General features: G+C 37.3%; 1 protein-coding gene across 9 annotated transcripts in view; it reads right to left on the reverse strand.

The window, feature by feature from the left end:
- The window catches only part of SCN3A (sodium voltage-gated channel alpha subunit 3), a 121,149-nt gene extending 114,412 nt beyond the window's left edge, over nt 1-6,737 (reverse strand). For all 9 annotated transcript variants that reach the window (XM_070357803.1, XM_014478348.2, XM_070357819.1 and 6 more), the window contains exon 1: nt 6,518-6,737. The gene's annotated coding sequence lies outside the window, so the exon portion shown is untranslated. The remainder of the gene's footprint in view (nt 1-6,517) is intronic.
- Nucleotides 6,738-26,826: the final 20,089 nt, after the last annotated feature.

Here is a 26,826-nt window from a genome sequence, read left to right on the forward strand (position 1 = left end):
TTTGATTTTTATTCTTTATACCACCAAGTTTTACATCAATGAAAAAGAATGCAATATATTTGTGTATTATACTTTTGCCTGTTCTTTCAATGCTAATATAATAATGTACTTTAATTTTTGGAACTGATATATTAAGATTGATAGTAGAGCCCGATAAAATTGTTGAAAACTAATATGAAGAATGGGTTTACTTGAGTTGTCATCATTAATGGCTATGATTAAAGATACTTTAATAAGATATTTTGGAACTTTGAGACCATGTTAACTCAAGGACATGTAAATATTCTATTAATGATATCTTTTATCTTTTCTCAGCTAAGGGACATGTTTTTCCTACAAATTTCAATAATTTCAGAATAGTGTAGAAGTGAGAATATTACATACTTCATCAACTAGCATAGCCGTAACAAGATATCCATAGCAAGAGAAGTATTAATAGCAATAAAAAAAAAGGGGAGTAAAAGGATCTAAGTAGATAAAATTCAGTGAAGTAATTGCAGCAGTAAAAACAGAATTTTGGGAGGGAATATGTAGAACATCCAAGGATTTGAAATGAAAGAGAAAAATGGTGGACAGTTAGTTAAGCCTGGAGGAGCAGATAGGAACTATGAGTGCCTGTGTGGCACTTCCTCCAAATACAGTCAAGCCATTTCTTCTCCATGAAGTTTATTTACCCTTATTGGTAAAAATACTGGTTAGATTGGCAAAAGGAAAAAATACCTGGCCAAAAATCCCTTGGCCATATCCTGCCTGTAGGTATGCTTTGTGGAATCTATCCAATATTGTAAATAATTTGAAATAGATGATAACATTTAACAAGAGGGAAGTTTCTCAAAAAAGAAATCTAGATTTTAAGCTTCTTTGGAAAAATCGTTAAATTCAATAGTCTCCTGGCCCTTAGGAGCAGTCCCTCTTTAGAAAGCACGTGGGCTGTAGGAGTTTTTAGTCCCAACCTGACTTGCTTTACTCATTTCTCTCACCTGCATCATGCATGTAGGAATTTGGGCTTGTTTCTTGGAGAATTCATTCTTAAGTGTATGCCATCCATGGTGTAAGTTCCATGAAAAGAAATTGCTCGGAATACTTTGTCTATGGCCCTACCATGCTGAATGTACTCAGTCTCATCAGAATACTTTGCAAAAGCAGTTTACATTAAGAAAAATAAATGTTACAAGCAAAAACAGCAAGGACACAGAGAAGCTAACAAACAGGTGATTGGTTCTCAAATAGAGGCGTGAGCCCATTAAATGTGTCCTATTAATAAGCTCTGCATGAATATTTGGGGTTTGGTTCAGAAGTGCAATGTCACTTAATAACAGGAGCTGGGATTTAGTGAATTATTCCAGTTCAAGCTCTTGGAAAAAGAAAAGGACAAAATGTTCTGTACGACCGAAGTAAGAATAGAGTATCTTCTGAATATTAGGAGATTAAAATTCCCAAAAGTGAGCTTCTTGGCAGAAAATGGCCAAGGTTATTTAAGGAGTGACTTCCCATCTTTGAAATCACCCATTGAATAAAACAATATTAAACTACTGTTTAAAAATTTAAAGACCATCATTTCTTTCTCTTTCCTCCAGCTCAGAGCTTAATCACATGCAGGGCTCCCTATATGCAGTCTGCAAAAGCATGAAAACCTAATTCAACTATTACAGAAATAACTCCAAACTTTTAAAAGGTTTCTCTGAACTAAAACAACCCCTGAGAATTCCCTAATACAGCTACCACCTAGCATATGTTTATATGCACTGTATTTGTGTTTAATAGGTAGATTTAATTTGTAAGCATGCTTATAAGTTACTTTGCAGTTACTCTCTATTCATTTATCTTGAGCAGAAATTTCTTTAAGGTTCTCTCTATAAAGTCCTTTTTTACTTCAAAGCCTGGACAAAAGAGGTGGAGTATTATAAGAATCACTCAATAAATAGGAGGCATATTAAAACTTCTGTTATGCAGTTGAGTAGGTATTCATATAAAATTTAAAGAATTCTTCTATTGTGGCTAATTAGACGTCTGAGCATAGATTCAGATTTCAGATATCTACAGAGCTGGTGCCCATCAGACAGGTCAGCAAGCACATCTTTGCTTAGCAAGAGAGCAAGATTTTCTTTATTAACTTACTTTCAGGTAAAATTAACAGAAAATTAACACTATTCTGCTCTTAACTCTACACATAAACCCATTAAAATGTATGCAAAGAATGTGTTAACTTCACCCCAGTGTGAAAAATATTATCAAGTAAAGCTGAACTAAAGTGGTAGTTTTCTAATCAAAGATAAATATATGAACTTGCAACCCAAGAGGCAATAAAATTGGCTTTTATCCTTCCCAGATTTTATAACTACCTCAAAGAACAACCTACCTCAAGAACTTGTAGTTTGGATACCAGGTTCTACATAGGATTGCCATTAAAGGTGTTTATGGTGTAAAATTCAAGTGGAAGTACAGATAATTTAGGATTAAAGTTAATAAAAATTTCAAATAGATCCCTAGGACGGAAGTATACTGTTAATATCCTAAATTATATTTCAGGAGTTACGTGTATGTGTTATCATATCTGACTCTGTGACCCCACGGATTGTAACTCACCAGGCTTCTCTGTCCGTGGGATTCTCCAGGCAAGAATACTGGAGTGTATTGCATTCCCTTCTCCAGAGGATCTTCCTCACCCAGGGATCGAACCCTAGTCTCCTGCATTGCAGGCAGATTCTTTACCATTTGAGCTATAGGGAAGTCCTTATTTCAGGAGCAGGTGGATAAATTAATCCTCAAGTTTTAGAAAACTGGTAAAACAATCATCAATATTAAGGTAGAAAGAATAATATATTTTAGATGACAAGGTAAACATTATTCCCAACCTTCAGTGAGTTCACAGTGTTCCTATACATGAATGATGATGAGAAAGAAAGCAATCTGAACAGCCGCTCATGCAAAGACATTTCACCATCTAGTCACATTTCATTCCTCAGTGGAAAAAAAGTGTTTTTTTAATATGCTTCCACTTATGAGTGCTTTCATTTAACCCCTAAAAATAAGGAATCAGAAGAGCTGGGAATGAGCTGGAGTCAGGAAGATGGACTAAAGCAGGGCACTGTCTAATTGAGAAACTTTCCCCTCGTGTCTTGAAGACTCTCAAACTCAAGGCCATCTCAGATCTGTCTAATCATAAGCCCATTAAGTCGTCTTGGCTGCCATGAAAATGAAACTGACATCACAGTTATTTGAGTCAGTTTAAAGAGGCCTAGGGTGGTTGAAGGGAAGGATTGGGAGGCCTGGGGTGCTGAAAAGACCTCCCAGCTCTAGCTCCCTAAGATCCCAGTAGCACACAGCTGTCAAGAGCATGAAGCTGGGTTTGTAGAAAAAATCCTTTGTAGAGAAGCAGAGATTTTGCTCTATGTCAACAGTTTCATCCGGCACAGTTTGACTTTCCACCCTTTATTGCACCATCAATTCTATTTAAACGGTAGATAGTTTGAGTTGATCACATAGCCTACACATGCAGTCATTTCTGGGATTTAGGTTCTTTAACTTGATGGTCATAGTGAAATTAATTCTTGGTGAAACCTAATTTTTTTTTCTGACTTCACAGAGGCCTTCTGTCTAATAGTTGTATTGATTAAAGCACAAGCGAAATAAAGCCTTTTGCCCCTATTTTGTTAAAAAGAAAAAGGCCTTAGAAGTGGGGTCCATGATAATGTATCATTGGCAAAAGAGTGGTCTTCTAGAAGGTATGAGAGTTCTATGAGCAATTCAGGAAATGGCTAGGATGTTAACACTAATTGATATTATTATAGAGAACACATTTTGTTGTGTTTCAGCAAGGGCATGCTTCCAGGATAAGAACTATTCCCTTTTCAACTACGGAATTTCTTGGCAGTTTCACTGTATTCTTCCTGTTGTTGTAGAAGATGCACTACCATCACCAGCATTAAAAAATAATACCTGTTCCTTTTGGCAAGCGTTGGTGAACAGGGGAGGAGGGATGGGTTGGCACTTAATTGTGCCCCAGGATATGTAATAAACACTGGACAGACAGTATTTATTTACACAATGCTGCAATGTCAGCATCATCATTCCTGTTTATACAGGTGATATGATAGAGGCTCATAAGATTAAAATCTTTGTTAGTTAATAGTGGACCTAGGATTCATTTGGGACTTCCCAGGTTGCTCAGTGGAAGGAATCCACCTGCCAATACAAGAGACGCAAGAGACACAAATTCGATCCCTGGGTCAGGAAGATCCCTGAAGTAGGAAATGGCAACCCACTCCAGTATTCTTGCCTGAAAAATTCCATGGACAGAGGAGCCTGGTGGGCTGCAGTCCATGGGATTGCAGAGAGTTGGACACGATGGAAGCAACTAAGCACACACAATCACGTATATGAATCAAGCGCATACACACACACACACACACATATAAGATTCATTCCACTAGCCATTGCTCTTAACCGCTTCTCCATGTTGCTTTCTGGTTGTTCCCACCACAGAAGGAACTGGCTAAGGACCTTTAAACATCTCTATTTCTCTATCCTCATGTTTAGCACAAGATTAATGGTAATATAAAACTCAGTGAAAATCAGAGATATATCAGATTACAGTTAAGCTGAGAAATCAATTGGTGAAAATCCAGATAAATTAGGAACAATGAATGAAAAGTGTCCTTATATATCCTTGATTCCCATTTCCATATTTTACAAGTGTCCCTTCTGAGGCAACAAAACTCATTAGTAGCAGAATTTGAATCAGAAATCAAGACTTCCAGCTCAGTGCCCAACCTATTTTTCTCTACCACACCAGTACATTACAGTATTATTTTTGACCTAACAAATGAAGTCACTACTAGTTCTTTTTAAGAATAAGATACCAAATGTACTTGATACATCATTTAATCGAAACATGTTTGATTTCTAACAATTTTCAAAGAGCACATTTGGTGAATAACTCTGTATGCATTTGCTCTTCACATGGTTACTACAAATATAGAAAGAATTAAGAGATTCTTGCAACTATACTGATAAAAATATTACTAATAGGAACAAAATAGAAGCATCCATTCATAAATATAAAACAGTTCAGAAAGACCAGCTCTGGTGTTTACACAGAACAAAGTTAAATTCAGTCACCTGTAGTGAAGCTTGGAGTGTACAATATACTCAAGCCAATTAGCATCCTTTTCTGGGAACCCTTTTCAAAGAAACAGTTTTCTTTATAGCCAATGGTAGGAGCTCAAAAATATACAAGACCCAGGGATTTTCTCTGAGGCAACCACTATTTTGTAATTTTTTAGAGGAAGTATTATTGCTAGCCAAGGTAAAATCTTGGATGAGAAATCAGTATTTTTCCATATCATTAGAGATTATAGTTGTTTTTAAAGCAGAGGCCGCAAGTTCTATTTTTAGGCTGGTTTGACCAGTACTGACTAGAAACCCGTGTTGAAATCAGAGGTCTTTATTCCACACAGGGCACTCACTGCTTGGACTGATTGTGATGAAATGTTTTCATGCATAATCTTCTAAGTATATACACTTTTATCTTTGTCTCCATGTGTTACATTATACCACCTGTTGTATTTTTTAAAAACCTCTATGATTTTTAAAACTCTTCATTAAATGAATACTTAGAGATTTTCTGCCAATAATTTTCTGTTCTATGTGATTGCTAATTGAATGCAATCTTTATGATTATTCTATAAAATATTTTAAAGAAACTGCAGAAAATATAGATTATAAAATAAATAATTGCTTTTGTCCAAGTAGCCCTCCTTGATAAATAGTAATAATAATGATAATAATAACCAGTTATTAAAATATACACAGAAAAAATACAGAAATATATAAAGCTTATAACTCATCAAGAGAGTACAATACCCTTTAAATCAATAAAGTGGTAAATAATGTAAAATGAATATGTTAAAATAAAAAATAACACATAATGGAGTATTTAGGGATAGTTTTAATACTAGAAGGTTAAATCTCATTTTAATGGGTTAGTATTGGTGAGAATAGATTATTTTACAGACCAATGGTAATGTTTTTCAAACAGCTATACACCTCTATATTGTTATCATTCCCTATACGCATGGCCTCCCAAAGCTGTTACAAAAAGACTAAAGCACGAGAATGATAGTCCCAATGTCACTATACATTTATGTTCAAAAAACACTAGGCACACTGGACATTTAAATAGAGAAAGTATAGCCACAAAATCAATTAGGTTAGCTTTGTGTAATAAAAATATTTCCTCTTGACTACAGTGAATCATAGGCATCTACATGTTTCACAAATACAAGCTCAGTAATGCCTAGTCTGTACCATAAGTCACCATTTCTAGACAGAGGCTCTTCCTTTGAGATAAAGGAATAGTAAGCAGTTTACACATCAAACGATGCCTTTGGTCCTTGTAATTGACATTAAAACAACATTAGGTTAAAAATAGCAGCATGAAGATGATTTAAAATAAGAGAAATGATCTGGTTGTTAAATTCTATGTTTCAGAAAATTGAACGTTTTGCCAGCTTACCTGATGAAACAGAGCCTTATGGATCACAGCATAACAAAGCCCGCATCCAAGATGGTTAGAGTATAAAGAGCCTTCCCCTGCAGTTGTTCAAATTTTTGGCCACAGAGGTTTACATATTAACTACAATGCTTCCCCCCCAACCCCCTCTTTGCTTTCTCTCTGAACAAGAAAACAAAGAAACCTTTCCAGAATCCTCTCTGCTTATGCCTCCGCTTCCTGTTCTGAGATTCACTCTATGGTACCCAACATATATCAGAAAACAGCTTTGAGGGGAAAAAAAAAAAAAAAAAAAAAAAGCTGACAGCACTCGACATGGTACCGCCATCTACTGGCAGACACACAAAATTGAACAAAAGGATAAACATCCCCATTATTCTTTATCATACCTATGCCCTACACATGAATATGTAAAAAATATTCTTTTGCATACTAAATTGTTGGAGTATGCACAGTTTTCTGATATTATATATTTTTCTAAATTTTATGTTTACAATGTTGATTCAACCATAAATGAATACAATTAAAAACCCTCCAAATTTCTGTTTGAAAATCAGATTTATGGACTACATGTAGAGTTTTGCAAAATCTCTCTTGTGGCCTGCTCTAGTCTTCTGAAAACTTTGTCTTCCCACTGGATTAATTCTTTCTGAGTGAATAATCTGTCTCCTTAAAGAACAAGGTAATAGTCATTCACTGGCAGTCATTTTGTGTTGCTTTTTTGTAAAACATTTGTAAGTAGTAATATCTGGGAAAGTATTTTTAACTTCAGTGAGGCTTATGTAATTTAGATCTATGGATTATGTGTTCTATGTATACGACAGGAGGAACAGGTAAAATTCATCTTACATATGATAATATAATCAAAGGTTATATATTATTATATCTATGTCTTTAAAATATTAAGAAAACATGGCTTATAAGGATATTGAAACACACAATACATAAGCAAAATGACTTTATCAGTTTATTAAGAGATTTCTTAACTAATCAAAGTGCATTTCATTTGACTTTTCAATTTAATTTAGAGAAAGCAACTATAATTTTATTAGTTTTTCATTAATTAAATATATTCATATTAGGGAACACCTTAATATACATCAGGCTCTATGGTAGCTTTGAAAAGACAAAGATGAAAACACAGTGCTTGTCATCAAGGAACTTATGTATAATGAAGAGAGGAATATAACGGATGCCTTTTTTTTTTTTTTTACTATGTGCTCAAGGAGTACTTAGTTTTTTAATTCTAGCCCCCATTTGCCTAATGGCAGAAAAATAAATCCTGTCAGTTTGAGGTGGACTGAGTCACTTGGGAATTTTTCTAGTGATTTCAGGTTTACAATCTTCTCACGGGGACTGATCTCAGTCCGGAATATATTTAAGGAAAGCAGAATATGATCCCCAGCCTCCCACTTCTCTTCGTGGCCATTTAGTGGGCTGTGCGTGCTGCAGTCCATGGGGTCGCAAAGAGTTGGGCACAACTGAGCGACTGGATTGAGAGTCTTGAATGATTCTGGAACATTATCAACCCTTCACTCAGACATCTGCCAATGTGCCTATATTCCTGTTGGGCCCCAGAAGCTCCATCGATTCAGTTTTGCATGGCAGCATCCCCTCTTCATGACCATTAGTTACCTCAGGTTTTGTCAGCTCTTTCTCTTGGGTAACTTTTGCTTCTGTACTTAGGGGAGGAGGGAAGAAAAGCAAGTAGCAACTTTCCAGGGTCACTATAATAATTAGCTGACGTAAGTCCCACGTCCCAGGCACCCCACACGGCCATCTCTTGCCTCCTGTTTTCATCCCATGGAGCATAATATGCTCTGTGGGCTTCAGAAAAATGAGGCGCAGTCCCTGCTATATTAGAAAATTTCAGCTTCTTATCTTTCTGCTTTTTAGCTACTCCTGGGGAAGGCAAACTATGTAGGAGGTCCTTAACAGACACCCCAGTTGGTTTGAGTCTTGCTTCCTCACAGACTTCCTTTCCAGCCCCCAAAGAGTATAGCTTGAATCTCTTCCTTCTGTGCCAGTAGTAAACTGGATCCAAAAGTTTTCCTCGGAAATCGTCTGTCTTATACATAATGTGATAATTTGCTGCTACAGCAAAGGATCGCACTGGTTAGCTCAGACCCACAGACATTTATTATCTCACAGTTCTGGAGGTTTGAATTCCTAAGTCAAGGTGTCAGTGGAATCATGCATCTTCTGAAAACTAGCATCCTCCCTGTGTCTTTCAGCTTTTGGTAGCCCAGATATTCCTTGGTGTGTGACACTAATTCTAGTCCTTGTCTCCATCTTTCCGTAGTGTTCTCCTACATCTCTTTGTATCGTCTTCCCTCTGTGCTGTCTCCACGTCCAAATTTCTTCTTTTTATAATGTCACAAGTCATTTTGCATTAGGGTCGACTGTAATGATTTCATTTTAATTTGCTTATCTCTGTAAAGACCTTGGGCTTCCTGCTGGCTCGGATAGTAAAGAATCCACCTGCAATGCAGGGGACCAGAGTTTGATCCCTGGCTTGGAAAGATCCCCTGGAGAAGGAAATGGCAACCTACTCGAGTATTTTTGCCTGGAGAATCCCATGAATGGAGGAGCCTGGTGGGCTACAGTTGCAAAGAATCAGACACAAATGAATGACCAACACTTTACTTTTTTTCAGAAAGACCTTATTTCCAAGTAAGGGCATATTTTGAGCCCCTTGAGATTAGGATTTCAAATCTTTTTTTTTTTCTTTCTTTTTCTGAGGATATGTGGGTGCAGTTCAACTCATACACTTAGATTAACACCTTTTAAATTTAAAATACAAGAATCTGATGATTCTTTTTTATGTTTCCCATAAGAGTTCCCCATAGGGAATGATAGTTTAGATATCTGGCCAGAATGTTAGGGAGTGGCTGGGGGAAGAGCCTCGGGTAATAGTGAAGAAATTAAATAATAACAATAACAAAAACCCAAATTTATTCAGTACTTTGTGCCAGATGTTTTTCTATGCATTTTGCATATATTCATTTAACGCACTCCTAGAAGGTATTATCACATACATTCTACAGATGAAACAGTGAAATGTGGAAGAAAGTAAAAGCATATCAGTTAGCACTTTGCATATCTTACCATACAGGCAATTGTAATCTAGTAAGATAACTGTTATGATACAAATATGTACCAAGTGCTGGAGGAGCAGAAAGGAAATGAACTTCTGCTAATTTAGACTGCTGCTACTCACACATTCAGGGAAAATTCAAAACAATTTACCATTTTGTTGTATACATTTTCTGTCATGAGATATTTCTCTTTTTGAGGAACTTTTATTTTTTTCTCTTGTCACAGACAAATTTATCCCTTCACTGCATGCTAAGTCGCTTCAGTCATGTCTGACTCTTTGCGACCTTGTGGACTGTAGCCTGCCAGGCTTCTTTGTCCAAGGGATTCTCCAGGCCAGAATACTGGAGTGGTTGCCATGCCCTCCTCCAAGGGCTCTTCCCAACCCAGGGGTTGAACCCACATCTGTTATGTCTCCTGCATTGGCAGGCAGGCTCTTTACCACGAGTGCCAACTGGTAATGTTTATTAACTGCCAGTCCCTAGCATGCCATACTAATTTTTCCACTAATAATGTTACTTAGAAGTATGTTCATTCTGATGTCTACTTTTGGGTATTCATTTGCTCAGGAGAGTTCCTGGTAGTGTTTTCTGGAGAACCGATTTTTATTTTAGATGATTCTAAGCTCTGTGTGTGTGTGTGTGTGTGTGCATGTACACACATTAAAGTATAAACCTTATTCTTAGGACATTGAGGGGGAATTATCATGGGATAAAATTTGGGGGAAGAAAAAGAAAAGCAATGAAGTTCTATAACAAATCAACAGACAGAATTATAATTATAGCAAGAATTATATAATTCTTACTGAATATAAATTATATTGGATGAATATAAATTATACCAGATTTTACAGACAGAATTCATACATCATCATGAAATTATTTGCCTTATCTGATTCACATAGTCGTTGCTGTCGGGAGCCACATTAGGCATTACTGACAAAATGGAGGCACGGCCCCAACCCCCTCTCCTCATCTTGCAGGCACGGCCCCGGGATGAAGGAGTTAGGCCTTGTGATTCTGACTTGTTCTTTCCTTTCTTCCGTTGAGTTGGCTGGAAAGAATGTTAAGGTGCTTGAGAGAAGCATGAGAAGCTTTGTGCCTACAAAGCCTTCTGCAGTTGTGCCCAGAAAATAATCTATAAACTAACCATTGACATTTGTTCAAGGATCTTTACAAAGAATGTCCCAGGATGAGCATGTAGGCCGCAGCTTGAGGCCATGGGAAGGATTGTTTTCTGAGACCTGTTTGTGAGGGAAATATTTATGGCAAAAGAAGTTTGCTGAGTTTAGGGTTTAGGAATAATTAAGAAAACAGAGACATTACTTTGCCAAAAAAGGTCCGTCTAGTCAAGGCTATGGTTTTTCCAGTGGTCATGTATGGATGTGAGAGTTGGACTGTAAAGAAAGCTGAGTGCTGAAGAATTGATGCTTTTGAACTGTGGTGCTGGAGAAGACTCTTGAGAGTCCCTTGGACTGCAAAGAGATCCAACCAGTCCATTCTAAAGGAGATCAGCCCTGGGTGTTCTTTGGAAGGAATGATGCTAAAGCTGAAACTCCAGTACTTTGGCCACTTCATGTGAAGAGTTGACTCACTGGAAAAGACTCTGATGCTGGGAGGGATTGGGGGCAGGAGGAGAAGGGGGACGACAGAGGATGAGATGGCTGGATGGCATCACTGACTCGATGGACATGAGTTTGAGTGAACCCCAGGAGTTGGTGATGGACAGGGAGGCCTGGCGTGCTGCGATTCATGGGGTCGTAAAGAGTCGGAAAGGACTGAACAACTGAACTGAACTGAAGAATAGCTAGAAGCCTTAAGATGCTATGGGCGAACAGGATTTAGAAAGATAAGAAATAAACTGAGGAATGTAGCATGAGTTACAATGTAATCACAAGTTAAGTATAGGACGTATAAGAGAAAGTAGATAATAGATAGTAAAGCCGATTCAGGAACTCTGTTTGAAGGACAACAATGATTTCTGGAGACAATAAATCTGGGTGGGGGAAACTGAAAATGTCAAACCTCTGACATAATGCTTTTGTCAGAGTATAAAAGAGAACCTGAAGCTTGAAATAAACATATAGTTCCGTACTATGAGTCAGAGGCTACATTATCGTCTGCTAACACCGCTCACCCCTTCAGGCTGATTCCCTGTCTGCTGGAGCTGGACTCCGGCACATTGCTAATTTTTTAATTGCTCCACTAGGTCTGTCAATGAGTAACAATTATTTTCCAGACATACAAACCTGATTTAGCATTTTTCTTTTAAATTTTCCTAGATATCTCCCTTTTGTTGCCTTCCTCCTCTACCTTACAATTTGGAATGGTGGTTCCCTGGGCCTGGACCAAGCAAAAACCTTGTAAATCTGAAAAACTCAAGACACTACATGAAGCTAAGATAAATATATAAAAATATATTTAATATCCTAGATGCATCTATGAAGTGAGAGTAGGATACCTTGGGGGAATAATATAATAAAAAGTGCTCATAAATTATATAATAGATAAAACAAGGGGAAATCATTAGACAGTTTGAAAGAAAATAAAGACATATTTTAGAAAGTTGAACACAACACAAGGATATAAAAATGTACTGGGGGAAAAAAGCACCAATCCCTAAAGTAAAATAGCAAATACATACAGTACAAGACAAATTTCAAGGGTTTGACAGCTGTCATTTTTAGAGGAGGAAAGAAATGAAGAGTAAATGTATGGAAATTTCAGGATTTGCTGTGTATATTTCTTTTCTGTCTGAAACATATACAATTATATATGTGTGCATTACCAGTGCAATTAAAAATATATTTAAAATACTAAAAATACACTAAATATGTACCTTCATATTTATTTTTCCCTTTTAGTTGGGTTTAGAATAGATCCCCTTTGCTATTCAAAGAGATCCTGGAATACGTCGTCTTTGAGAAGAAGACATCCTCATTCATGATGATGCTCAACTTCCATGCTTCTCTCTTTAGTCACCTTAATAGTATAGTTACCTACCACTCTGCTTGCATTTATTTTTATTAATTGCTATTTTATGAAAACTTAGACTAATTTACATTATATTTTCTGTCCTTTTATATTTCTGTAGTCCATTTTAGATCAGAATCTCATGGTGGTAAATATTGACACAAGCACACTTTGCCCAGTGCTTAATATACAAGGTGTAAATTACAGCATGAAATAACTTCTTCGTTCTGAAAGAAAACAATGAAATATTTTTACATTTATTACATCTTTTTTTCTTTATAACACCTCTAGAAGTTGAGAAGTGTAGATATTTTTCACATTTGTTAGCTGAGAAAATTGGTACAGAAAAGCAAAAATTACATGGTGGTAAAGTCGATCTGAAAAACAGGATAATTGTCAGTTTCAAGTCTATTCAGTAGACAATATGATTTTATCTCATGGGCTCAAATATTCCAGATGTAACAACTGTCAAAATATTACTTAAGTGTGCTTCAGTTCAGTAATATTAAAATATTTTTATCGTTATTATAAAAGAATAATGCAGTAAGAAATTCTCTGCTTCCAGGTGATTCCCAAATATAGACTACCTCCATGTTGTAGCTATCCAGCTATGTAATTACAAGTATCTGAAGCTATCTTGGGCCATGATGCCTTCTTAATTGCTATTCCCTTAGTTTGAAATTATGTTTCATCATTGCCTTTTTCATCCCCATTTCCCTTCTAACACCTGGACAATTGCTGTTTATTCTTGGAGACTCAGGATAATAAACCTGATATCCTCTCCTGCTCTCCCCATAAAAGAATTATATACCCTCTTCTGCTTTTCCCAGATTATGGGTAGCATTGTATTACATGGTTGTACTTTATTATTGCATACTCTTTGATAGTATTTTTCATACTGCACTATAAATGGTGGCTTAGCTGTGGTGTGTCATCCTCTTCAAACCTCTCCTACACAGACTATGAGTTCCTTGAGAGCAAGAACTCTACTTCTTTATATCCTTGTCTTCATTACTTAACACAGTGCTTGGCAGGGAGTAGTATTCAATAATTACCTGTTTTTCACAGGATGGTATTTTGTCACTGTGTATAAATTGGCATATTGTTTACCTCTTTCATTTAGAAAGCCAGTAATGAGAAAAGCTTTGCCATCTAGTGTAAGAATCTACTCTATTTTTAGAAAGTAAGCAACTGTACTTCACCTTTCCTAGTAACAACTTGTGGGGACCTATATTTAAATGTGAGGCATTAACTTCACTCTAACCTTTCAATGTTACCTTTCATACTAGCATACACATTGTCAGAAGTGAGACTGTGTCATCCATTCAGATGACTCAATATTCTTAGACTCCTGTAAATGTCCATTATTTACCAGGAGATTTCACTTGGAAAGGACAGATGCAAAGCAGATAAGGTCAGGTCTTGGAGATACGCTCTGCTTCTCTCAGGAAAGATCGCTGGATAATGTGTTTACCCATATGCACACATGCTTTTCTGCTCTGTGGCTTTGTGACTAAGCAACAGACCTTTTTTTTTTCCTACACAAACTTTTTTAGTGTGACATTGTCACATTGTGAATTCAGCTAAGCTAGAGGGAAAAATACATTATTATTTTTTCCATGAGACTGTAGTGTCTATTGCTAATTAAAAGCAAGCTCTTAGACAATTCACTTATACAATTCCTCATTCTATCTTCTGAAATTTAGTGCATGCAAGTAACTACACGCCAATCTATGCAGAATTAGATCAATAGGAAAGAATTAAATTTTTTATTTAATATACTATTTTTAAAAATATTTACTTGAACTTACATTTTTGCTGTTTGTCACTAGCATTATTTAATGCTAACACAAAAAGATTGCAAAGTATTTGTAGGCTGTATGTCTAAGTAGAGGGTTTAGTCCTTTGAAAAGCTTGTTTAATGTAAGATGTATTTTTATTTAGTTTATTGATTTTAAGAGGTGAATTTAGCTGATAAAAAAAGTCCATTGCAGTTTGAAAGTTCACTTATTAGTGGAGAAAAGAAATGAGAAGAATTGTTTCCGGTTGAAATTACTGTGTTTATATTTCAGAAAATAATTACCCTAAGTTTGCAAAGATAAATACATTAATGAAATTTTGCAAAGTGCTTTGGGCAGAAAAGAAGGGTCATTGAAAACAATGGAAGGTCAAGGAGTGTGGGAGAAATTGGGAGAGGAAGATGAAGGAGAAGCTAGAAAGAAAGCAAGGGGCTGCTTTCTTAGGCCAAGAGGAAAGTCAGGGAGAAACATGGTGTGTTGTTGTAAACCTGGGAGAGAGATGATGATCTACATAAGTTGATGGAAGTGGAAATAGAGACAGGGAAGCCTGGCGTGTTGCAGTCCATGGGGTCGCAAAGAATCAACATGACTGAGCGACTGAACTGAACTGACTGATACAGATTTGAAATATATTATAAAATTTACATTGCATATATGATTTTTGTCTATATCCAAGTATATGAAAAATTACAGGTTGATAATAACTTCAGCTGAATAATTTTACTAGAGCACCTCCACCCATCATATCAAAGTTCTAGACTCATGTAGAATCAGTGCAGAAGGTAGGAGTGAACAGCTCAAGGATTCATTTATTCAACAAATATTATTGAGGATCTATTATTTGCCAGGAAATGTTCTTCATGCTTAAAATATCAATCAGGAAGCAAGATGAAGATCTCCACTTTCATGAGGCTTATGTTTTAGGGATGGAGAAGATACAGGCAATAAACAATAATCATAACAAGTTAGTAAATTATAACATGTCAGAAGATGATCAATGCTATATAAAGAAGTTAAAATTAAAACAGCAGATGGGATTAAAATGTTGATGGGGTACTTGCTTGCAGTTTCGAGTTGGGTGATCATATAGAAATATTTATTAAGTAATAATATTTAAGCAATGAGTCATGTCTTTGGCAAATTTGTCAGAATCTTTTATGAGGCTGGGGATCTTGATTGGGTTCACATCTTTTGGCTGTAAAATTCAGCATTCCTTTTTAAGGTTTTGGTCCCTTAGCTACTAGAGAAGAGAACTCAGATTTCTGCTTCAATCTGTGTACCAATTTAAGGAATTACTACAGAAATCTCTCTCAGTGTTTCTTGTTTAACTTTCTTTTCATTCTTTCAAACCCTTACTTGTTTCTTCACACCATACTTCTATAACCCACTATTTTCTATTCAGTTTTCCAGCTTCGGTAGTTGGGACAAGTTTTGGGATCCATTTGCTATCAATCTTGTGTATTTTCTCAGAGTCCCATGCACATCCCTTTCTTTCTCTTGCCCGATGTTTACCTGGATCAGGTTTCCCTTCTCTAGACTCAGAAACAAACAGCGCAATAATCAAGGTGTGAGAGTCTACTTTTCTGAGTGGCTGCTGAGTGGCCAGACTGTGCAACTCAGAAGTGTAGGGAGTTAGCTCTGCATGGCATCAACCTTGACTATCTGAGTAAGTCTAAATTGTAAGTCCACAACCTAGGCATTTAGGAAATGCCACATTTCCTTATGTTCTACAAACCTGTTTGGATTTTGGTGCTCCATCCCACTGAAGTGGCAGGAAATTCAGATGGTCATTTTCAGGACCTATTTCCTCCCTTCCCCATCACCAGAAGTGACATTTCCAGGGTCTTAGCCAACATCATTAATCTCCTATCTGAACAATTTACATCTTAATTTTTCATTGGTTTGTCTCTCTGACCTTTCACCTCTCTGATATTTTGCTATACAAATATATAACCATGAAAATGGAAAAAATCCTCACATGGATTTTTTGTTTCTTTTTGGATTTTTTTTTTTCATTTGATTTTCACAACTCTTAAGTGCTGGTATTGTCTTCACTTTAAAGATATAGAAATTGAGGTTTTAAGAGGTCAGAGAATGTAACCAAGATCATACATGTGGTGAATTTACAATGAGAAGGTTTGTGGTTCCTGAGCTTTTTTTCTTACAGTAAAGGATTTAGTGGGAAAGCTGGTTTGCTCTCTCTTAGTGTTTGTTATGTGTAGACTTGTAGCATAATTGTTAAATAGCTTACTTAGATCACCTAGTAGATTGTAAGTTTCATCAATGCTTAAATAGTTTGCTTATCCTTATAATTCTAAATTTTCTGATGGGGTCTCTTGTACACAGTAGTTTGTGTGTTAAATAATTATGAAAACAAATTGGACAAAACCATGTAATAAATTGCAATAAAATATCTCTGAGAGAAATGATTATTTCTTTGATAACAAAAGAGGCAATCCTTTTTGTAATGCTGCAGCATTTCTAATCTGAAACCTAATTAAGCAACTTGGAAAAAAAAGTGCTAAAATTAAGAACCACAGACAGCAGGAGTGCTCACATCAGAAATTTTTCATTGCCAAGTGTGAGACAAATAATAAAAATGGAGGATACAGGACTTATGAATAATGATTCTCAAAATTGACCCAAATGAAGAAGGGAGCAGTGGTACAGTTGGTGAGAGTACAAACTCCATCGTTGGTTAGTCATTAGGTTGTGTCTGTCTGACTCTTTGCAACCCTGGACTATAGGGAAGTGTTCATTGTGTTACAGTGTTTAAGCCTGAGGAATGGAAAAACAGAGCAGTGATTTTAAGTATACAAAATTTGGTTCTGTGGAGGAAAACTGTAATTTACTATAGATCTACTCAGTTGTATGGATGTAGCTAAGCAATTTTTATCATATTTACTTACAATAAGTAACACTAAGTATCCTTTTTAAAAACAATTTTTATTGAAGTATAGTTGATACATATTATATGTTTGAAGTGTGCGACATAGTGATTCACAATTTTAAAGGTTATTTTCCATTTATAGTTACTTAAAACGTTTGCCTATATTCCCTGTGTTGTACAACATATCCTTATAGCTTAATTTATATGCAGTAATTGTAAATAACTGTAATCCCTCACCCCTGTTCTGCCCCTTTCCCCAAGTTTGTCTGTATATCTGTGTTTGTTTCTTTTTTGTTATATCCACTAGTTTTATTTTTTAGATTCCACATATAAATGATATCTTTCTCTGACTTACTTCATTTAATGTAATATCTTTCATGTCCATTCATATTTTTGCAAATGGCAAAATTCCACTCTTTTTTATGGCTGAGTAGTGTCCCATTGTGTATATTGTGTATATTTATATGTCTATATATATCTGTCAGAGAAGGCAATGGCACCCCACTCCAGTACTCTTGCCTGGAAAATCCCATGGAGGAGCCTGGTAGGCTGCAGTCCATGGGGTTGCTAAGAGTCGGACACGACTGAGCGACTTCACTTTCACTTTTCACTTTCATGCATTGGAGAAGGAAATGGCAACCCACTCCAGTGTTCTTGCCTGGAGAAGCCCAGGGACAGGGGAGCCTGGTGGGCTGCTGTCTATGGGATCACACAGAGTCGGCCATGACTGAAGTGACTTAGCATAGCATAGCACAGCATATATATCTGTGGCTTTCCAGGTGCTCAGTAGTAAAGGATCCACTTGCCAATTCAAGAGATGCAGGAGACGTGGGTTTGATCCCTAGGTAAGGAAAATCTCCTGGAGGAGGAAATGACAACCCACTTCAGTATTCTTGCCTAGAAATTCCCATGGATAGCGGAGCCTGGTGGGCTGCAGTCCATGGGGCCACAAAGAGTCAGACTGAGGGACTGAGCACATTCTGACAGGCGTGTAGTGATATCTCATTGTGATTCTGATTTGTGTTTTTCTGATGATTAATGATGTTGAAGCATCTTTTCACGTGCCTGTTGGCCTTCTGTATGTCTTCTTTGGAAAAATATCATTCAGGTCTTCTGAACACTTTTTATTTGGGTTGTTGGTTTTTTTTTTTTTTGCTGTCAAACTGTATGAGCTATTTAAATATTTTGTATATTAACCCCTTATTAGTTACATCATTTGCAAATATTTTCTCCCATTTAATAGGTCATCCTTTCATTTTGCGGATGGTTTCCTTTGTTGTGCAAAAGCTTTTAAGTTTAATTGTGCATGTGTGCTAAGTTGCTTCAGTCATATCTTTCCACCCTATGCACTGTAGCTCACCAGGCTCCTTTGTCCATGGGATTCTCCAGCTAATACTGGAGTAGGTTGCCATGCCCTCCTCCAGGGGATCTTTCCAGCTCAGGGATCGAACCTGTGTCTCATATGTCCCCTGCATTGGCAAGTGAGCTCTTTCCCACTAGGGCTGCCTGGAAAGTCCCAAGTTTAATTAGATCCCATTTATTTATTGTTGCTTTTGTTTGCTTTAGGAGACAAATCCAAAAAATATTGCTACAATTTATGTCAAAGAGTGTTCTGCATATGTTTTCTTTTAGGAGTTTTATTGTTTCTGGTCTTACATTTAGGTCTCTAATCTATTCTGAGTTTATTTTTTATATGGTAGATAACTAGTGCTAAGATATCTTTTAAAGTCTTTCACAGGGCAACTGCATCCATATTTTTCTTGCAATAAGGTACTTCTAGCAACACAAGTTGTCATTGTGTATATCTCTATCTGGAAAAGAATATTACCTTTACTTCCCTTGGCAAAATATTCTTCCAACTAGAGATATTAATTTGCCCCAAACTGGCAATGTGTAGTCTTCTAGAAAAATCTTTCCCTCTGCTACCCAGCAGGCAGGTGGCCCTGGCTTTGGTCCCTGTTGCTATGGATCACTGCACACCTGGATCCATTTGTTCAGCTTCAAGTGGAGCAGGTGTGATGAAGGTGGGCTGTCCTATTGGACATAAACGGACTTCACACAGTGCTTTGCTCCTGCGCCAGGCAGCCTCACTGAGTGAGTGGGCTAGTGCTATGGTAGGCTCGGGAGGCAGTCAAATAGAAGGGCTGATAATGCAAACACAGACTTTAGAATCGAAAATAATTCCTAGCAGTAAGTAGAGCCTGGCAGCCACTCGCCCAGTAGTTAAATGCTGGTTAACACCAAGGCAGGTGCTCTGCATGAGCTGGATAATTGTAAGCACTTAGATAAATATTGGTTGTTGATTTATTCTCACTGTTTTAAGACTGTCAGTTTTCCAGCCTTCAGATAGATACTACTAATTTACTTCCTCTAGCCCCTTATTTATTTATTTATATTTAAGAGCACAGCAGATGAAGTCACAGTCATTTTAAAGCAAGGCTGCAGGTCCTTTGATCTGGGTAGGCTCGGGAACGCAAATAAAAACGTGCAGCCTGATTAGCTCTATCTCTTAGGGGTAGAAGCTTCAAGGTGAGAATTTTGTTATTCATCTGTGCTCACTGATTATTATGATAGATTAGGGACATGCTCAGTGTGTTTTATGTGAAAAATCATGTAGTAACACTGTTAAAGGATGCCTTGAGACGGGGAATCTCAGGAACTGTGACAGTAATTTTGATGATTTAAAATGTTGTAGTTTGAATTAGTCATTTGCTTAACAAGTATTCATTGAAAAATGCATGGTGGGAATGAGTAAGAATAAAACACAGTCCCTGGACTGAAGGAGTTTATGGACTAGGGAGGGAATCTGACGACACAGCTGTTTCAACACGATGCACAACTGCAGATGGAGGTACACACAGGTGCTGCAGGACGCCTGACTGAAACTTGCCCTCAGAGAAAAATCATTCCTCACTTTTTATGTGAAATAGAAAAAAAAAAAAAAAGGCAGCTTCAAAAATGGGATAGCTGGCTTTACAATGTGTAAGTGTCCCGAAGTCACTCAGTTCACACAGAATGGTCTCTGTGAAGTATATTAACAAGCGCTCCTAGAAAACTACTCCAGAGGAAATCATATGGCTCTGTTGACACCATGTGCATTTTGGAGCTCGCTGGATTGTAAGTGACAGAATCCTGAATTAGGACTCAAGACAAAAGGTGCAGTTGTTGTTGTTTAGTCGCTAAGTTGTGTCCGACTCTTTGCGACCCTATGAACTGTAGCCCTGGAGGCTCCTCTGTCCGTGTGATTCCCCCACGTCTCCTACATTGCAGGTGGACTGTTTACTACCGAGCCACTGGGGAAGCCTGAAAAGAGCAATAATAGGCTCATAGAGTAAAAACTGTGGGATTTAGAGGAGCTTTGGGCACATCTGGATTCAAGTCCTGAAACATGATTCTGGAACCTTTCCCTCTATCATTGGCTGAGTTTTCTTCTGCACTGGTTTCCTTCTTATTCAGGCTGTCTGCACATGGTGTGCTCCTGCAGGTCCTGGCTTTCATCCACCAGGTTCAGGAAGAGTGAGAATGAAGACACTTCATCACCAAGGGCACCAGCAAAATCCCCAAGATCAGCTCTGATGACCTTTGATTGGGTCAAGTGCCCAACCCTGACCAGTCACAGAGACTAAGAGGATAAGTTGCTTAAAAAGATCAAACTTGCCACCTTTAGAGAAAAGAACTTGGGCTAGGTGCCACCTTTAGAGAAGGGGAGGGAGTCAACTCACCCAAATCAAGTGGACTGAGAGCAAGGGAGAGGTAGTTAGTTACCTGTGGGAAATTGGGGAAGTTCTCTTATTAGAAGTGAGAGTGGTTGCTGGGCAAATCATCCACCAAAATCCCATGGATTTCTGTTTAATTAAACTTTTTATTTCCAGGAAAGCTGTAGACCCATGTGTTTTTAAGTGTCAAACATTATTTATAGATGTAAAATAATTCATGTGTATTTACTCAAGCTTCATAAGCTACTCTCTCAAAACAAACAAACAAAAAAGCCCTTTGTTTTAATGCTGTTACAGAAATTTTCCATTGAAAATTTGCATTGAAATCAACATCTCTTTTAGAACACAGGAAGAGCCCTGGGTTCCAGTCCTAGTGAAATAAAAATCTGGGTGGTATTAGGCAAAATACTTGACCTTTTCAGGCTCAGTGTTCTCAACTGTAGATGTGTAAATTTTATGGCCTCACTTCCCTCACAGGATTGTTGACAAGATAAAGAAAATGGAAATATGGTTTTCAAACTATAAAATACTACATTTATTCATAAGGCTTATTTTTGAGACACATATTTTTACTTGACTTTGTATAAAGATTTCTTTCCACTCTATTATTTTTATCTCCTACACACAGACACACACACACTCTCTCTCTCAATTAACATCTAACTTGATAATTTAGCCTCCTATTTTTTCCAGAAAATGAAAACTTGGATTTTTCATACTTCTCTAGACTCTTCGAAAGGCTTTTCATTGCTTGTTTGTTAGTTATCTCTAAGTTATCCGGACTTATTTGACAATTTGGAAGCCTTTGAAATAAGATAGTCATTCTGTTTGTAGCTAAGTGGCTACTAAAATGCCTGAACAAATTACAGCAAAAACTCTCATTTGGGAGCTCTAGGAATAAATATCCTCATAGGCATTGTGACCATGCAAATACTGGGTCATCAATTGTGTACAGACTGCTGCTGCTATTCACAGTCAAATAACATATTGAGCAGTCCAGGGCTCACAGAGTATGATATCAAAGAAAATTCTGTTTTTATTACCACTGTTTTCAAAAAGGAATACAGTGGAAGAATTTCTTATCATGCTTATAGTAAAAATCTTGAATATGCCCAGTAGTTTTTCTTGTCACTCTTCAATGATACAAAGGCTTATAGTCTCATTTTGTTACAAATTTGATCTCAATTTATTATTAATAGCTATATAAATAACCCATTTAGAAAATAACATTTTGAACTTGATTTAAACTTAAAATTCTTTTTCTGATGGAAATAAAAATATAGTCATTTCTCTCTCCTCCTCAAAACTCTACCTCTCCTCTCCCAGAATACCACTTTTGCTTGGGTCCTGAGCTTGCAGGATTAAAGATAGGAGGAGATGGCCAGTGAAGAGGGAAAATTCTTACTTGACTGGTAAGGCTGTAAGACAGCTTCATCATCTTGATGTCTTAGGGATTGCCAAATGCTTAGGGGCAATATTCTTTCAAGACTGATTTTTAGAAGGAGTATTTGAGAATTTTTGATTATTCTTCCTCTCACAAGGGCAATGTGTTTTTACTCCTAGAAAATACTCCCCCTGAGTTCATAGTTTTCTGAAGATCCACTTCATCCAAGTTTTTTGTCCACCTCTCTGCTTTTTGAGATAGATAATTGAAAAGGTTTAAAACTGGTTCAAAATTGACTCTCCATGTGGAAAACTTTGTGGTTTTTTGCCTAACAGTTTATGGAGATGAACTCCAATCCCAATACAGAAACCACCTCTCTTTTGCTTTACAAAAGCAGCATGTTAGATTTTCTTGTTTCCTATGCCTGAATCATATCGGGGACATGTATTAAGTCTCATGGTTGATGCCTTTGAAAATCCTGTTACTATATTTGAGGTGAAGATGGAGATACCTCCACTCTTCTCTCTTGGTGGAAGGTGTTTTGAGGACTAATAGAAGTTTCAGAACAATTCTTCTCCAAAAATCCCCTCTAATTTTTGCAGACCAAGTTTGGTTTCCTTGACGTAGGTACAGGGTTGTGAGAATCATGAAACTTCATTCAGATATGTATGTCTGGAACCTTCTTTGGAATACAGCATTGCATTTATTAGTTCTTGGTTCCTTGGTTGAAATTTCCAGTTTAAATGTTGTGATTCACTTTCTAGTTAATCCACATTCATTTCATCATCTCTCCAAATCCATTGTAGTATGCTGTTGCATCTGTCTAAAGCCCCACTGATTCACTTAGTTTTCAACATCTCTGTAATCTACTGAATTTTCTACTAGCAGAATTGATCAGACACTACAATGATTTTGTTCTTACTGGGTTCCTCTGTTTGAAGAGTGTCCTTGTAGATTAATTGAGCTAGGATTGTCTATATCATCACTGACAAGCAGCATGATGATAACTGTCAGTAATGCAGTTCAGGGTTTGTTTTGATTTGTTTTAACTGAGTGGCATGAACAATTTTTCTTCACTGTTTAAAAATCTGTTCTACAAATTCCAATACTTTTGATAGTAACTTTAAGAACAACAGAAGGTTAAGGAAGTAGGTTTTATTTTTTAAAGTTGCTAATTATTAGTAACAGAGTGCTTGCCTTGAACAACAAGTAGGTAACTCAGCAAGTAAGAAACAGCCATAACAATAAACCAGAGTTCTCATTCCCTAAAATATCACACCAAGAATCTAGAGTCTGACATAGCTAAAGCCACATAATCTACTACATTTTTGATCACCCCTGATGATCTAGACAGAAATGGTCTGTCAGAAAAAAATATATATATTCTGATTATGATGGTTTGGTTACATGGAGAAAGATTAATGATTCAAGGTATAAATGGTCCCTGATTAAACACACATACAATTTTAATTAGAGAAGAATACTAAAATAATCTCTAGAAAATTTAGTCCTATGGGGTTGTTTTTTTTTTTTTTTGCCACTACAAAGGAGCAAGCTATCAGCTAAAGAAGAAAACATTGAAAAACTTACTGATTGTATGGGTCATACATTTGGAGAAATGAATGAGGTGGCAAAGCAAGGTTGTCTGCCATGTCTCTTTTGCCAGTTGGAGGTCTTTCATTTAGGTAACATACCATGTGGGCTTCCCTGGTGGTTCAGATAGTAAAGAATCTGCTTGCATTGCAGGAGACCTGAGTTTGATCCCTGAGTTGGGAAGATCCCCTGGAGAAGGGAATGGCTACCCAATCCAGTATTCTTGCCTGAAGAATTCCATTCTGTTGGACAGTCTTCATGCCATTTTTAATGTGGAGGTCAGTTGCAGGAATCATTGCAGGTATTTTCCTGAGGGTTTAATTCACAGGGTGTTTTCCAAGCATTAGCAAAAGTAAAGCCCAGTGCGTGGTAACAACAAATAAAATGAGATTGCCATTTAATAAACCAGATTTGTAATTGAGTACAAGAATTTCAAGTGCTAGAACTAAAAATGCTTTCTGAGAGCTATCACATATCTGATAATGTTTTCCCTGAGCACTTGCAAATAAAAAAGTTTCTTTAATACGGTGCTATTCCATTTATGTTTTACACAGACTTAGATCAATCACAGTAATAGTCAACATCATTTGGAAAGATGTTTGCTAAGCCAGCCTTAATTTATGATTTAGTATTATGTAGGCGCCTTAGGTGGCTATGGAAAAGACTGCTCAGTTTTCCTTTGCCTCCATGAAGCAGGTATTTTAGGAGCAGTGATGTAAAAGTTAATTGGGATTATTTGGCTTCAAGTGACAGAATGCTTACCTATAATTGGCTTAAGTGAAAAGAGAGTTTTTTGGCTTATAGAATTGGAAAGTCCAGAATATGAAATGGCTTTGGGCAAGCCTGCACCCCAGAGATCAAATGAAATCATCTGGACCTAATCTCTCTTCCAGATGTGGCCTTTTCTTTTCTCATTATTGTCTTTATTTATAGATATACTCTCCTTTTTTATGCCAAGAGGACCTCCAGGAATTACATGTTTATATCTTCACAGCTCTAGTCCAATTGTAAAGTTTTGGTATTTTGATCAGTTGGTTCTTATTGAGACTAATATCTTGAAACAGGCTTGGTGGCCAGAGAAATACATACCTATGACAGAAGCCAAAGGCAGGGACAGGGTTACATGGACTGTCTTAGGCAAGAAAGATCTCTGAGCAGTAAGGAGTAATTGTGCTTAGTTGCTCAGTCGTGTCTGACTCTTTGTGATTTCCTGGTCTGTAACCCACCAGGCTCCTCTGTCCATGGAGATTTTCCAGGCAAGAATACTGGAGTGGGTGGCCATGCCCTCCTCCGGGGGATCTTTCCAACCCAGGGATCAAACCCAGGTCTCCAGCATTGCAGGCGGATTCTTTATCAGCTGAGCTACCAGGGAAGCCCTTAATAACATACTGCTGCTGCTGCTGCTAAGTCACTTCAGTAGTGTCCAACTCTGTGTGACCCCATAGATGGCAGTCCACCAGGCTTCCCTGTCCCTGGATTCTCTAGGCAAGAACACTGGAGTGGGTTGCCATTGCCTTCTCCAATGCATGAAAGTGAAAAGTGAAAGTGAAGTCACTCAGTCATGTCCGACTCTTCGTGACCCCGTGGACTGCAGCCCACGAGGCTCCTCTGTCCATGGGATTTTCCAGGCAAGAGTACTGGAGTGGGGGTGCCATTGCCTTCTCCGAATAACATACTAGTAAATGTCAATTCACACTAATTAGGATTAGTGATAGAAGCTACCCTTTTCATCAGTATTAGAAGTCTTTGAAAATGATGTGGAAAGATTTGTGCCTTTTCTAGCTTGAAGGTCTGTGATACCCTAGTGATAATGGTGTTCAGTTCAGTCGCTCAGTCGTGTCTGACTCTTTGTGACCCCATGGACTGCAGCATGCCAGGCTTCCCTATCCATCACCAACTCCCGGAGCTTACTCAAATTCATGTCCATTGAGTCGCTGATGCCATCCAACCATCTCATCCTCTGTCACCCCCTTCTCCTCCTCCTTCTCCAATCTTTCCCATCATCAGTGTCTTTTCCAATGAGTCAGTTCTTCACATCAGGTGGCCAAAGTATTGGAGTTTCAGCTTCAGCATCAGTCCTTCCACTGAATATTCAGGACTGATTTCCTTTAGGATTGACTGGTTGGATCTCCTTGCAGTCCAAGGGACTCTCAAGAGTCTTCTTCAGCACCACAGTTCAAAAGCATCAATTTTTCCATGCTCAGCTTTATAGTCCACCTCTCACATCCATACATGACTACTGGAAAAACCATAGCTTTGACTAGATGGACATTTGTTGGCAAAGCAATGTCTCTGCTTTTTAATATGCTATCTAGGTTGGTCCTAGCTTTTATTCCAAGGAGTAAGCATCTTTTAATTTTATAACGCTTAGGAGAAACAAATATGGAGTTCAAATTTTTCAAACTGCCTTGACTAAAACTATATAAATTAAATGTTTAAAAATAGTCTGCTTGGTTGTATTTCTTCAATATGGATATTTTACATGGGAAAAAGTGATGCAAGAAAAATATAAACAAATATTAGGTAAAAACTAGACCCTTGTGCATGAGTGCTAAGTTGCTTCAGTCATGTCTGACCACATTTAAACAATTAATTTATTTTACAGTTGATAGAATATTTGTTTTGTTTCTACTTTTTAGTTACTCTGAATAACCTTGCTGTGAGCATTCATGTATTCAACACATGGTTTTGTGTGAATGTATTTCTTTTTTCTTCTTTTTGGTATATATCTAAGATTGAAATTGCTGGGTCATATGGTAACTTGAGAGTGCCTTGGACTGGAGATCCAACTAGTCCATTCTGAAGGAAATCAGCCCTGGGTGTTCTTTGGAAGGAATGAGGCTAAAGCTGACACTCCAGTAC

Source organism: Bos mutus, chromosome 2 (genome assembly GCF_027580195.1).
Source record: "Bos mutus isolate GX-2022 chromosome 2, NWIPB_WYAK_1.1, whole genome shotgun sequence".
Lineage (NCBI taxonomy): Eukaryota > Metazoa > Chordata > Mammalia > Artiodactyla > Bovidae > Bos > Bos mutus.